The 14,854-nt window shown below is 39.6% G+C and overlaps 1 long non-coding RNA gene across 2 annotated transcripts in view; it reads left to right on the forward strand.

Annotated features, from left to right (window-relative positions):
• Positions 1-14,570, forward strand: part of LOC135443080 (uncharacterized) — a 29,976-nt gene extending 15,406 nt beyond the window's left edge. Inside the window, exons 7-10 of one of the 2 annotated variants that reach the window (XR_010438802.1) lie at positions 8,250-8,497; positions 10,075-10,244; positions 10,466-10,612; positions 14,377-14,570. This is a non-coding gene — a long non-coding RNA (uncharacterized LOC135443080). Of the gene's footprint in view, positions 1-8,249; positions 8,498-10,074; positions 10,245-10,465; positions 10,613-12,992; positions 13,050-14,376 lie in introns of those variants that run through there. The other variant, XR_010438803.1, reaches the window with a different exon arrangement.
• The last annotated feature ends 284 nt before the right edge of the window (positions 14,571-14,854 follow it).

A 14,854-nucleotide genomic window follows, 5' to 3' on the forward strand; every position in this document is an offset into this window, starting at 1 on the left:
CTGTGTGTGCCCATCTTTATCATCAGCAGTAAATTCCAAGATCTTTCTGTGTCTTTGTACAGTTTCAGTACAATTTTCACCACTTGGCTGGAATCCTACATGGGCATTTCTGCCATTTGCCTCTTCAAACATTCAAAGTAGATGATTTCTTCTGTACCTTAGGCCCATCTTTGTAACATTCCTGGACAACCTGGGTATTTTTTGTTTGACTTGGTTATACTATCTAGGTTATTTGCATAAATTCTTGTCGTGTGTTTTCTAGTGCAGATACGTATTTTCAGAAACTATGAGACAGTGACAATTCTTTTCCATCTGCTATTTTATCTTCTTTCCAGATGCCATTGAACCGTTTTCCATTGTTAGTATCTTCACATCACTTTATCTCTTCTGACTGCTTTAAAACTCAGTGGAGTATTGAGCCAGGTCAGCCTCTTACTTTCATTGCTTCTTTTTTTTACTTCTTTTCTTTCAATTCTTTGCTCTTCTTCTTTTTAATCCAGTTTTCTCTTATACAAATGTCAGTTCCCAATTATCCTAAATGAAGAATAATCTTGTCACTTCCCTGGCATGCCGGATGGCTCTCCTAGCTCTTGTGGCTGTTGGACAAGTTATAAACTCTTCTGAAACCTTTTGGATGTTTTCTATTGGAATTAACGACATCAGTGACATATGGTTTGAGAGGCCCTGTGCCGTAAAAATAGTTCCTTTAGTAAGAAGCATAGAGGACAGACTCCATTCCTGTCTTAACAGCCTGATGTCTGTCATTTTACCAATTAACCAAGAGCATGTACAATGGCCAAAGCATGTGCTAACTGCAATAAGTAGGTTCACAGAATCAGCTGAAGACTAGAATAAACCTTCCTTCTCAAATGTGAGCTGCTTTGTGTAGACCTGGTCACGACCCAGTCACATTTTTATTTTCCCTTCAATATTTTGGCCTCCCCTTTTCATATATGTCTTTCCACTTTTATTAAGAATAATCCCTTAAAATTCCCATGCAAGCTAAGATCCAAATCTCCTTTTCTTCCTGCTCTTTTAGAGGGGTCACACAGCACAAAAAGAGGCTTGAATAGATTTAGAAACTCAATAACTCAATAACAGAGTTTCTGTCACCATGACAAGCAGAATGTGCCCCTTTTGGCTGTCTGCATGCCAGCCAGTCCCTGTGCCTGCCTTACCATCTATAGCTATCAAACTATGAAATTGATATTGACATGGAGAGAGTTGAAGGAAGCTGCAAAGGTGCCATGTTTGTAAAAGGGGAAAGGAGCAAAACCTATTTGCCCAAGGCTGCTGACTGACAAAGTTTATTAGGTGCCAAATTTGGCTTGGATTCTCAGCTGTGTACTGGCTGGTGCTGGACCATGGTTCACTGCATGCCTCTCTTTGATGGCCTCAAGTTGCCCTATGATCCTTTTCTCTCCCTGTTCCCTCCCTCCTCCCTGCAGATTGTCCTGTGTTCCTGTCCTGGCACTGCCATGCTGTGAGCATGAGCTGGGAACTTCCCAGCCCTAGTTAAGTGCCCTGCTATTGACTGGCTTCCTGAGTGGCCATGGGAAGCCCTGCCCTTCAGCAGCAGGAGGCTCATTGAGGAAGCTGAGGGGGTCGAGGTACAGTTTCAAGCTCGTCAGTTTCCTAAGAAAGCAATGGAGATCACTGAAAGATCAATAACTGAATAAGCTGGAAAAAAACAACACTCATTTTACTCCTTGCTGCATACTTACTGCCTTTGGTGTTGTTCAAGTTCATCCCTGCTATAAATTGAATTTTAATGGTATGTCACTGCCTGATTCCTTCAGATTTCAGGGAGCTGTCTAGCACAGGCAGAGAAGTGAGGAAAAGAGAAGCACATAATTCATAACACTGTCTTTGCAGAATCCTATTCAAGAAGAATTGGAAGGAATCTATAAGTTCTTTTTAGGATCTTATAGACACAGTGTTCATTTAACCCTTTCCAATGCAGTTAAATATAATCACTAGAGCTGTAACAATTAAGGCTGAAATATTACTGTTCACAGTCCAGGTGAACCAAAGACTTCTCCATCTATTCAGCAATTAGACAGGTAGAAGTTTCCCCTGGAAGGGCAATCCATGGCACCACACGGCAAATCCATTTAGCACTTAAATATCTGGGCAATTATTCTCTTCTTGTTGCTGATTGATGCAGAGTGTGGCGTGTTTGTTTTCAGAAAAAAACCCGAACAAACCACATGTATTAGTGAAGGGGAAAGGGGAAGGAATATTCCTTTCAGGGGAAAGGAACATTCTCAGATTCTTCTATGAGTGTTAGCAAGCTGCCTCTGATGTCCTTCTCAGAGCAGGAAAGAAAACCTGTAGCAATCTCCACGCTGGCAGCGAGACTGCTGGAGTTATTCACATAGACCTGGAAAATGCTTTCTCTCCTTCAGAGACTGCCATTGCAGAAGTTTCATTCTGGAGTGCTATTATATTTGAGACCATTTATTTGTAATGGGGGGTTTTAATCGGGTAAGACTGAGGATTTCAGGAATTCCCAAGGAAGTGCTGTCGGGTTTTAGTTGAGTGCTGCACCAGGCAGCTCTGCATTTGCAGTGTTTACTCTCCTTTCAGACCCACACAAAATGCAGCAATAGTCGTGAAAGAGTGGGAAGGGATGTCTGGTGCTGCTTCCAGGGAAGGGGCGGGCTCTGCTCCTGCCCGGGGCCGTGCGGGGCTGCGGGACCCGCCCGCTCCAGGCTCCCGCTCCTGCGGCGCTCCCGCGGCACACGGATGCCTCCTGTAGGGCTGCAGGGGAGGGAGAGATGCTCGAAAATAAACCTGGCATCTGCATGTTCCATCAGCTGCTCCTGCTTTATTTTAAAAGATTTCTAGTGTCATCAGGGTAGTTATTTTTTGTCTCGTGAGCTGGGAGGGGGATACCAAGTGCATTTATTTTTAATGCGATACCAACTTTTTATTTGAAAGAAACAGATGTGATTGCATGGAGAGAAGATGTTTGTTTTGTTGGTGGTTTTTGTTGTTTTTTTTTTATTATTTTTTATTTAAGCATTATGTTCCTCAATAATTCTTTTATTTTTAGTTAGTTAATAAAGATTTCTCTGATCTTAGCACCTGTTAGTGAGTTTCTTCTTTCATTGGTGTTGACGGCTCTGGGTAAGTATCTTTCTTGTTTGATTCTCAGCAAGTGAAGTAAATGTCAACTAACAGAATAACATGACACTTTATTGACAGGGAATTAAGGGGTTTGTGTCATCAATGTACGTAAAGCAGTACTGGGTGCATGAGTCATGTGCAGCCGATGGGAAGACCAAAAAACAAAGAGCAGAATGCAAAAAATAATAGGATGAGGCAGGGCAAAGGTTTTAAAGTGGTGAGAAAAGGGTACTCAGAACCATTGGAGATTACAGAGAAGCTATGTCAGTATTACGGGTCGAGAGAGAAGGGGAGACAGGACAGGAAGAAAAAGCAAAACCAAACCAGAATGGTAGGAGATGTGCAAAGCAAAGGGTCTGAGGAGGAGCAAAAGGAAAGTCAAGGGAGAATGACCAAGTTAGTAAAGGGAGGGGAAGCAGGACAATTGCAGAGATGTATTAGGGTATCAAAAGAATGAGAGAGGCTGGGTGGAAAAGACCATCCTGAAGAAGAGGGAATCTTAGGAGTCTGCCATTCCCCCTCCATCAAAGATTTATAGGAGGTGGTGTTCTTTTCTTCTCTCTAGTGCTGGTGTGTTAATGTTTCATTTTGCTTGCTCTATTTTAGATACCTCAGGAAAGTCCTTTGTTTGTTCTCAGCCCAGAACTCTTGTTAGCTAGTGCTCACCTGTGCCTGGATTGGGCTGTTCCTTATCATTGATCAGCTGTGTGAGGTCTGCTTATTATTTGATTATTATCTGCTTATTATCTGATTATTTTGGCATAACTGACACTTAGCTCCTAATTGTCTTTTTCACACTTCCAAAAAAATTGAGCAATAGTAGTTGATAAAGGATTTTTTTGTTTCATTCTGTATAACAATATTACAGATTAACTTTAGTTAGGGTAGCTTGAAATAAAGCTAATGAGGGGGGTTTTTTTCTCTTAAAAGTTCAATACAAATATGGCATCATGCTTATATTGCTTTAATAAAAAATGGACAGTTTCTGAGTTTAAACGCTGAAGGAAAACCATAAAAAACTCCCAGTGATTATGGGAATTGACAAGGAAGTTTTGGGGGGTTTAGTTTGGGTTTTTCTTTTCCTCTAGCTCTTTGTTTTCAAAAAACAATTGCCCTTCTGGAAGATACAGTTTATCCAGGGAAAGAAGTGGTTTAGGTTGAGCTCAGCAGGGAGATGGTGAGTAGCATGGTCAGTATGTTCTATGAAGGGTGCTGCTGTGAACATCCTTTTTACCCTGGGTGAAAGTGTCTGAACAGAAGGAATAGCGATCCCCCCTAATCGTGGTGCCTGTTGGAAGCAGGCATTGCAAGACTCTTTTCACCTGGAAGGACACAGGCCAAATGTGTGGGTCAATGACAAGAAACAGTGAGTTCAGAGGTATTTGGAGGGAAATGGAAAGTATCAGAAATTTTATCAATTCTGATGTCTTTGATTTCTTGGAGGAGAGGAGAGGAAAAGAGCCCTCTCCTGTTTCAGTACTGAAATTGCTAAGCTTCATTTTAAAGGAGCACAAGAAAAGAACAGGGTGTAGCAGTTCTGAAATCCATGTACTGAGCTTCATGAACTTACAAAGGTGCTTTTATACCTCATTTGATATAAGATATGGTCTACAGTGTTTTAAAATAATCTGTGTCCAAATTCAGCATCACAGGCACCCTCCCGTTCTTACTTTCATCCGGTGTCACATATCACTCAGTGCAGAATAAAAGAATCAGGATTCTTTAATTCACCTCTTTGAAAATAACAACCGTGTACATCTTTATGATCTTTGAGTATTTTATTGTTGCTGTCTTTTATGCTGCTTTTCTGCTGCTTAGCACCCACTGTTAAGCATACCAAGGATAAATTCATTATGCTCTTAGTTCATCATACTCCAAGATACTTTACAACATTCAGTGTGGCAAAAAGGCCACCTGGAGTAAAATTTAGTTTTCTCTCTTTGCCTCTAAAACTCTGCCCTGTCCACCCACTCATGCTTCCCGGTTACCTTTTCCTTCTAGCAAATGTCAACTTGGCTTTTTTTCCTCAGTTTTGATAATTGCCTGCAACATGTGTTAATTTTCAGTGGTATTGGTCTTTTTTGTTCTTCACTTGGCGTGTATCAGCTAGCTCAACCTAACTGCAAAGAATTAAGATTTATATATTTGATAGTAATGACTATTTTACATCCTGAGAAAAGGTAGAGAGAGGAGGCAGGCAAAATTCCTGTATAAACTATTTGTAACTTGCCTTGAGGATTTTTTTAAAGTCAATCAGCCAAGGCCTAGAGTAGAGAGCTTGTAGAAGAATGAGCCTACTTCACCCTCATATTTTCTTTCAAAATGTATATAGGTTTAATGCTCAGTTGTCTTTAGCACTAATGAATGGTTTTGATTTGTACCAGCCTAATCTTCATTTTTGGCTTCAAGCTACTTTATGTTTTCTAGTGAACTGCTGTTAAATCAGATTTTGTTACTGTATCAACTCTTTTTTGTTTGCTTTTTTTTTTTTCCCCCTATAAAGAAGGCCAAATTAGCAATAATAATTTCCTTTGCCTACAACCCTGAATGGGCATATATTGAAAAGTACAATGTAGTATTATAAAAAAAAATCCTGGAGATAAATGAATGGCAGAATAAATAATTTATGCTAATGAAATTACTGCAATTAGTAGTTCCACAATGACCCTTTTAAAAGCCACAGCTGTTAATGTCAGGAAGTGCTGTCACCGCTGACCTTATCATAAGAGAAAGTGACAAATTGAAAATGCAGGGAAGACCAATCCTCAAAGAGGTCTGTTCGGGAACGATTAGTGTTTTCTGAAAACCAGTGTGAATTACAACCAGCTGCTCTCTGGCTCGGCGTGGCTCCCATGCTGTGCCATTTTGTTAAGCTCCATAACAATAGTTATTTTGCCCCATTGAGACGAGTTGTCTCGGGCCACTTCCAGCTCCACCGGAACCCACTCCGTCCCTCACTGATTTACAAATGAAACTGTTGTTAGACGGCCTTTCAGGGCTGCTGAGTAGAGACCTCTCATAAGGATCATGTGTGAGGAGGTTGTCTTTCACTGGGAAGGGCTGTACTGCAGGGTGCGTGTGTGTCGCAAACAATGAAAAAAGGAGAAAAGGGCTGAAATACATTTCAGTTGGAAGCTAAATGCTGCTCAAATCTGCATAAAATGTCTATTCCTGCTGACTAGCCTTGCTTTTACAAACTATTTTCTAAAAGATGAATTTATACTACATTGCTTCCACTAATGATGTTCTGGTTTTTTCCTATTTGTAGAGCAATTTGCCTCTGCTTTCCCTAAATGCAAATCATTCTTTATTTAGTTCTTGCTTTAATTTCTGTTTTACTGATCACAGGTGAAATAAGTATTCTACTAAACTAGCTCTGAAAAGGCACAAGGAAATAATGAGTTTTCTTACTGAGAAAAATGGCAAGCCTTTCTGCATCAACCTGATTGTAATATTAATGATGTAGGCTTAAAACATTTGACTGCATCAACAGCCACTCATGAGCAATTTTCCCAAAGTTCCCTAAGCATTATTGACAATGCTTTGGTAAATTATGTGTGACTTTCCTAAGAGTTGGTGTAGCTCATTTAATTCATATTAATTGATTTTTAGGCTTCCCTTGATTAATTGAACTGGCTTCGTCTTGTAGAGAATGCAATAAATAATCATTAAAATGAGGGAGATGTGACTCCACAAATGATAAAGTTTAAGTGTGCTAGAAGTCATAGAGGACAAAATGAAAGTTAGTTACAGTGATGGAGTTAAATGGGTTTTCTTAGTACTTCCCTTTTAATTTTGCATACAGTACTCTTGTTTAGACATGTATGTGAATTTATGCTATTAGTATATGTGGATAGGGTCCTTTGAAACAAGCAAAAATTAATTCTGAAGATTTCCTATTTGTTTATCCTGGGAAAGCATACTGTAATTCAAAGGACTGGGGTGATGTCTTGTACTTGCTAGTCCAGTTTTCAACCAATTTAGAAAATGGACCTTTGAACTTTGATCCTGAACCCCCTTCTTGCTGTCAGAGGTGAATAAAGACAGGCATTTTATCTCTTCATTTTCCTCAGAACACATGACTCAATGGCCATCTGGAGCTGTTTTAAATGTGCCTGGCCTGTTTTGATTTTTACATAGTATGTGAAGAGAAATTTCCGGTCTCCAGCTGCCTTTTGGTCTCTGTGGTGAGAGAGAAGCCCCATGTGATGCTGTGTGGGACCCACCACAGGGCCACACCAGAGCTCTGGGCCCCCTTCTGCAGTGTGCTGAGATTTGCTGGCAGCTGGGGCTGTGGCTGGTGGTTTGATGCCTGGCTGGCACATAGAGAAGAGCCTCCCCTCTCACAGATTCTTCAGTGAATCTGAACTCCATGAGAAATAGCTACTTTTCTGCTTAATACCCCTTGAAGTCGATAGAAGGTAATTTTAGCACATAAATGCTGCTGATTTTCTGACATTTCATGGTATCTAGAGGCTCAGCTTTAGGGGGAGAACTCCACAGTGGTCTAAGTCCTGCCCTCATTAGAGTTTGTTAGTCTATCTTTCTGAAGCACAGATAAGCAGGGGTGGTACAACTTTGGAAATATAAATTGTGGTGTCCAGTTCTGTTAAAACTGAAGCTGATGGCAAAAATACACTTCACTCCAAAGAGGAATTTGATGATATATGAAGTGTGTGAGGACCAGTGTGATTAGAGCAACCGCTCTGCTGTATTTCTTTAACCTACAGAGAATTTCTCTTCAACAGGAGTTCCAGAGGTGAAGTAGAAAATCCGTAGAATATTAACTCTGCATGTAGCAGTATAGTGAACTGGTTTAATCTCTGTTCCTAGTTTTTGGGAGTGTTTATTAAAAAAATAATAAAGTATGTTGAAGCACTGAGCTTCTGTGGTGATGATGAATGCCAGTGCAAAATTAATTAATTTACATGCAAAACAGCTGGGGAAGGCTCATTTTGCTTTAATGCTTTTTACATGCTGACAGCATTATATTTAAGGTAGATTGAAGGAGAGTTTTGTGAATGAGCCATCCTTAGAAACAACTTCTATAGATAAGTTTTGGACGCATTTCTTTGTTCCTGTGTTTTCATTTGTTCTTTTTCCTTGGGTATGTACAGCAACTCATCCAGAACTCCACAGTTTATGGGGATTTTATGGCTTCTGCCTGCACCAGTGTGAATGTCCTGAGTGCCAAGTACAATAGGCAGTACAACTGCACCACTCCAAATAGTTTTCTGAAGTAAATCATGCTTTATAATGTCCTCCTGGACAAAATACAAAACAAGAGGCTGTCATGACACATGGAACACTTGGTAAAGGCATGCAGAAGCTTTCTTCAGAAAGAGGGAAGCCAGCAGCTTTCCAGGTAAACTGTGAAAGTCACATCATTTTCTTTCATTCTTTATAAATAATCTTTGTTTTATTGCAAATCATCATCACCTTTTCATTAGACTGATTAGTTGTGGAGTGGCATTTTTACGTTTCATTGACACTACCTGATTTTTGAAGCTGGAGTTTATATATATATATATATATATATATATATTTCCCCCCCCCCATTTTTTTTTTTTTTTTAGTAGAAGCTCTTTGAGCTCTTTAGCTGCCTTTGGAGACAGGAGACAATCTATTTAAGCAAGGACAAAGTTTAGAGGTAGGGGGAATGTAGTGGGGCTACTGTAAAATGGTGGGAGGGAAGCAAGTGCCTCAGTAAAAGCTAAATCCAAGAGAAAGAGAAGAAGCAGCTCAATACATGTGAATTTTGAGGGGTAATGAAAGCAGGAGTAACATGTGTGAAGCCTTTCCATGGGGTGCTGTCCCCTGCTTGTGAGGCTAGTGCCTCTGCGCCCCAGTCAGTGCTTCTGCTTAGAGTTCATTGGGGGTTGACCAGCCCACAAAGACAGAAAGGAGAGGAAACTGCTTAGAAACCTTGACCCCATCCCACCCACACACGTGTTCCCTAATCCCCTTTGCAAATTCTGAAGACAAACCATAATCCAGCGATTTCTTTATTAAAAACTAAAATTCTGTGTGCTTTTATGCAAATGAACTGCTCAGCTGCAGGCTTTGCATAACATTGCATCTTGGTGCTGCTGCATGAGGTTAATAATGGGAGCTGGCTGGCTTATTCCCACTTGGTCAGCTGAAGGCCTTCCAAAAAATGGTCAACAGAGAAGAGTGGCTGAGTTTTTAAAGTCTGTTTTTAATAAAGTAGCCCCTGGTAGTAAATTATTACCATGTTCTTTTTTCTCTGATTTCTAATTTGATGAGGACCAAATGGTAATTGGACAATTTCATGTGCTGCATGCTGTTCTGGCTGACAGACCCACAGCTCCAGGCACTATCTCTAGCCAAGCACTTGAACATTGAGCCATTTTTACCCTGCACTCTGGAGCTTTACAGAAGAATATCAAATGAAGCATTGTTTAGTATTTTCCTTAAAGAAAAAGACATAAAGTCAGCTCAAACAAATTGAACAATAAATAAGTGGAGAGATTTGGGATCTCTACAGTCGTCTGGTAAAATTCAGTATTACAGCTCTGTCAAATCAAATGGTCAAATTTTGAAAATTCATTTTGTAGGATTTCAGGAGCCCACCAAATCAGGAGAGTCCTCAACAGCTTCTGTATGATTAAATTTTAAATCCTCTAACATTTGTCTTCCACTTTGTTTTATCCAGATCAGATTACCAAGACTCCTCTGGTTAAAATATATCTTGATTAGCTGCCAGACAAAATGATTGGTAGGTTAGCAGAAAAACAAAACAAACCCAAACCAAACCAAACTCACAGTTATTTGAAAAAGTTTCTTTATATGTGAGGAGATATTGTTGCTGGATATTTTTATATGAGCTTCTCAACTGGCAGGCAATGAATTGCTATTTCAGCACAATAACAGGTAGTTTTTGTTCAGCAGTCTCTGAGTGTGCCTCATTCTTTCATTAAGGCTCTGCTGGAGTTATGTGCTCAGAGTGAATACCAAGCACTTTTCAGGGCATCCCTCTGCCCTTGCACTGGCGCCTTTGCCCCGGGCAGCAGCTGCGCCTCTTTTGCACCGCTGCAATATCTGACTGCAGCCCCAGCCTCAGCAGCAGGACAGACATCTGAGCATCCCAGGTGAGCCCTGGGGTCTGTGGTGGGTGTGCTTAGGCTGCCATTATTAAATCATTTATGTCCACAAAATTCTGTCGGGTACAAACGGGAAAAAACATTAAAAAATGAAAAGACAATGCTGCTTGTTAGTGACCCACAAAACATGAGTTTTGTTTTCAGTTCAGCTTTTGGATCTCAGAACTACTCCTAATGTTCTGAATAATGCATTATCTTTTACCCTGTAGGTAGAAGATCTAAAATCCAAACTTGCTACTCAAGAGGCAGAACTGCAACTGAAAAATCAAGGTACTGAAGCTTTGATTGCTAAGATAGGGTGTCAGACTGAGAAACTGAGCCAAGAAAAGGCCATTGCAGATGCAGAGGAGCTAAAGGTCAGTCTAATTCTCCTATTTACTGATGTTGAGCTATATTTAACACAAAATAAACCTTTTTAGGTGAACAGTTTTGAACAACTTCCTCTCCAGGGAGCATAAGTCTAAAGAATTATTATACTTACATATGTAACAGCATTTCACACCATGATTACCACTTGACCTTTCTTTACATCATGCCTTTTCCTAACCTTTTAGCTGTTTTAATGAGATGAAAGAACAATAAATACTGAACTCATTCAAGCATTTAATGGATGTGGATCTTGAGAATCAGACCTATTTGTAATACAGTAAAGTCAAAGAGTCATATCTTAACACTTCAGGTCTCTAAAGGCTTTGGGGCTCTAGGTAAATTGAAAAACTCAATTGATACAGTTCATTCCACCATTTTACAAGGTATAAACCTTGAATCTTAAGATTATAATAGCATTCCTGACAATATGTGCCTTCAGCATTGACTCTCCTTCTTTTTCTCCCAGTTCAGCCTATTAGCATGAGTTATCAACATCTGTGTTGGAAACTCAGAGGCTCACATGCTTTACTGTTCACTGCAGAATGAACAGAAATGCATAATTCCATCAGGAGTCTAACATTTCCATCTACAGTTGCAAGCATGTCTTTTGAAATAAAGCACCAGTAGTATGGAGTGCTGTAAAGTGAAGTTCCTCTGCCTTTAGAGTTTGGAAGGCTCATTCAAATCTGGGATTTGGCTACAAAATCTCTCGTATGTTGTGTCATTGACCAATAGTGCAGAAAAAAGTTCATAATTGACTTGTAATAGTTGTTAATAGCCTGATTTTGAGATATGGAAGCTTCAAGTTTCCAAAGATTTTGTAGTTTCCAGATATTGATCAGCAGGAAGGATTGTCCTGTCTAAACATTCAAAATGGCCTCTCATTTTCTTCTATTCTGTTTCTTAAATACTTACCACCAGATGATATTTAATGCCTTTCCAAAAACCTTGTGTCTAATCCTAATTTTACTGAGAGAAAAGTAATTTTTGATACTGAGATAAATGAAGACATGATCAGGACCTTTATATTTCTCTGGATTATGCGAACTTCAGCTTTTTGCTGATCCATATCTCGCATAGGACTTAAAAATGGCCATGAAGTTTCAAGTCTAAATGGTGCAATTAATTAAACTTGTACAAATGGGATCCAACAGTTCAACATCCTACCAAGCACTTTCCATGTGATGCTCTTTCTTTATTGGTTCCATATGCTTCTGATAAATTTGGATGTTCAAAATACACCCTTAACACAATTTTAATTACTTCATTAAGCAGCTAGGTGAAACACATAGAGTGATTATTGTGAGATAATCACATCTTTGGGCCACTTTGTTTCAGGGATGAAGTTCAGCGCCTGACACTAATGATTACTGTACGCCACTGTTCATTGCTTTATTGCACTTCTGAAATGTTTTCATTGGAAATGAAAGTGTCATTTTGTGCTACATTAATCTAAAACTGTTTCATAAGGCTAATGATAGTTTCTAAACACTAATCTTCTCTCATTTTTTGTTACCAAAAAAACCCCAGCAAATGAGAATACATCTTAAGCTAAGTAATTTGTGAAGACTCTTCCTAATTGATTAAAAAATGTCACCCTTTAAAAAATTATTTTTGCTCTCCTGTTCTATAGATTTTAAATTGGAGCTTACAAGAGCTTTTTGAGTTTTACAACCTTAAGCAAATAAATACCTCGGAGGCATTGACTTGGAGTGAAGTATTACTTAAAAAGAATAGGTGAAGAATGGAAATCACTTTAGATCCAACTTATTAGGAAATTTAGGTCAGTCTGCATTCCACATAACTGTGGCAGGGCTGCACACCTGTATAGTAATAATGAAGGGTTTTACCATGAAAATGACACTGGCAAGGTTTTAAAATAGTGGGCAGTAACACCGCTGTCATTTTGGTGGCCATTATTGTGCTCTGAATGTTGTCAGCAGCTTACACGGGAAGGTGCACATGCCATTGCCTTTTAAAACAGGACATACCCTTTTAAAGACAAAAAACGTGCAGATCATGGTGTAGGTACATGTGTGACAGTGACACTAGCTGAGGATTAGGAACAAATTATAAAAACTTCATCACAGGAGATGAGAGACATAGTTAACTTGTCATTTGATTAGTAACTTGTCATTTATAATGTAATGCAAATTGATTTTTAATATTTGTTATTCCCACAGACAGTAGCTGTGTGTGTCCTATCAAATAAATGTGAACATGGAAAATGTCCCCAACAATTTTAGAAACAGGTTTTGTAAGGGTATTAAATTTTTACAGAGGCTTGTTACTGCCAATGCAGAGTGCTTGATACAAGTATTAACATCTTGATCACTGTAATATCTTCTTTCTCTGTAATTAAACTAGGTTTAAGCAAGACCTGACAGGAAATGAGTCTGTGAGATGAGCATGAGGTACAAGGATAAGGATGAACCAAGTATAACTGACTTCAGCCTCAGGCAATGTATCTTTAAAAGTGTGCATGTTAATCTTCCAAATACACAATTGCTGATGATACAGAATGCCCCCCAGGTTTACTCTCCCACATAAATTTGCACCAATGAAATCATAATCTGCTTTTAAACAGGTAATTAAATTGTTGCAGAAAGTTGTGGAGGCACTCAGATTTCATGTAAGACTGATGTTAACTGATGTAAAGTCACTGATCTAAGTCACTGTTAAGACAAAATAAGTGCCTTGACAAAGCTGCTTGAACTGATGATTATTCAATTTCCAAACCTGAGATTAAGTACAGTGTTTCCATATAGGATATTTCCATTTCTCCCATTCCCTCCCTTGTTGTGACCTGTGGTTTCAGACTTGAGAAATAAAAAGGAGGCAAATTTGGCAAAAGATGGAGGCTGGTTTGACAAATTTTAAATGTTTTCCTATACCTCAAAACTAGAGTGAATATTTTGCTATTTAGGGAAAGCTCCCGTGCAACACTGAACCAGTCATTGTCTTCTTGGTATTTCCTCTAATTATCTAAAAGAAAACACTTTGAAGGGGAAGAAGGGGCAGGGAGGGAAAAAAGTTGATGGGTCTCAAAATCTTAGCAAAAAGTCTTTACTCTCTTGTTTAGCACCAGATTGTGCATTTGAACCTAGATCATGAAAGGCTTGCAGCTTCCTACTGCAGTGGCATGGGCTACTGAGTTCCCCCCTGTGTTCAGTCACTCCTCGGGAGTAACACACTGCCCTAATATCCCCCAGCTTTTTGGCACAGATACCTGCTCTCCTGCCCTGCATCACTAGGTAACACCCCATCCCTCAGGCACGGCAGTCACACCACTCGCCTTGGAGTCATCTGCAAACTTGCTGAGAGTGAACTTGATCCCACTGTCTGTGTCACTGATTAAGATTTGAAACTCTCCTGTGTCTCCCCCAGCCTCCCATGCAGCCCCAGCCTCACCCGCACGGCAGTACAAAAGGCAGAAAAGGCCTTGGCTCTGCTCAAGCCCTGCTCAGCAAGAACAAAAAATCTCTGCATTATCAACCCTGTGTTCAGCACAAATCCAAAACACATCTCCAAACCAGCCATTGTGAAGAACATTAACTCTACCCCAGCCAAAACCAACATTTGTCACATTAAGGGAAAGGGCCTAAGGATGCAAGGTGGAAAGCCGCAAAACTCTTTATAGGAAAGGGAAATATCAAATGGACATCAGATAATATCTGAGATGGAGGAAGAAAATAGTCAAAAAAGAGAGTCAGAGAAAAAGAAAATAAGTCACATCTTCATTTTCTTGCAGGTTGAATTTAGGGGGAGAAGATTTGACTCTGCATCACTCTTTTCTGTGTACCTTGGGTGACAAACTCAAGCCAGCCTGAGCACCACTGGGATTTATTGAATGCAGAACCAGGAGAAAACGAAAGGGAGAACATTCCATTACATTTATGCAATTTCCCCCTAATTTGCCAAGCAAGACATAAATCACAGATTGTATTTGTGACAGTGAATACTTCTGTATTTTGGGGAAAATATTTTTGCCTTGTACTGAACAACATTTCTAAATCAATTAGCGAGTGCAGGGTTCCAGTTTTACCTTTGAGGTGAAAGTAGGATTTAGCTTCTGCTTCTCAAAAAAATTGCACATTATATGCACTAGAACTTCTCATAGGTTGATGACTCTTGGCAAGATTTAATCAACTATGATAAGGAACATATTTCTCAGCATTGTCTGAAGGTCGCCAAGTAACATTACTTGAAGGATCCACATTTCAAACTAA

The sequence above is a fragment of the Zonotrichia leucophrys genome, chromosome 2, assembly GCF_028769735.1.
Source record: "Zonotrichia leucophrys gambelii isolate GWCS_2022_RI chromosome 2, RI_Zleu_2.0, whole genome shotgun sequence".
Taxonomy (NCBI): domain Eukaryota; kingdom Metazoa; phylum Chordata; class Aves; order Passeriformes; family Passerellidae; genus Zonotrichia; species Zonotrichia leucophrys.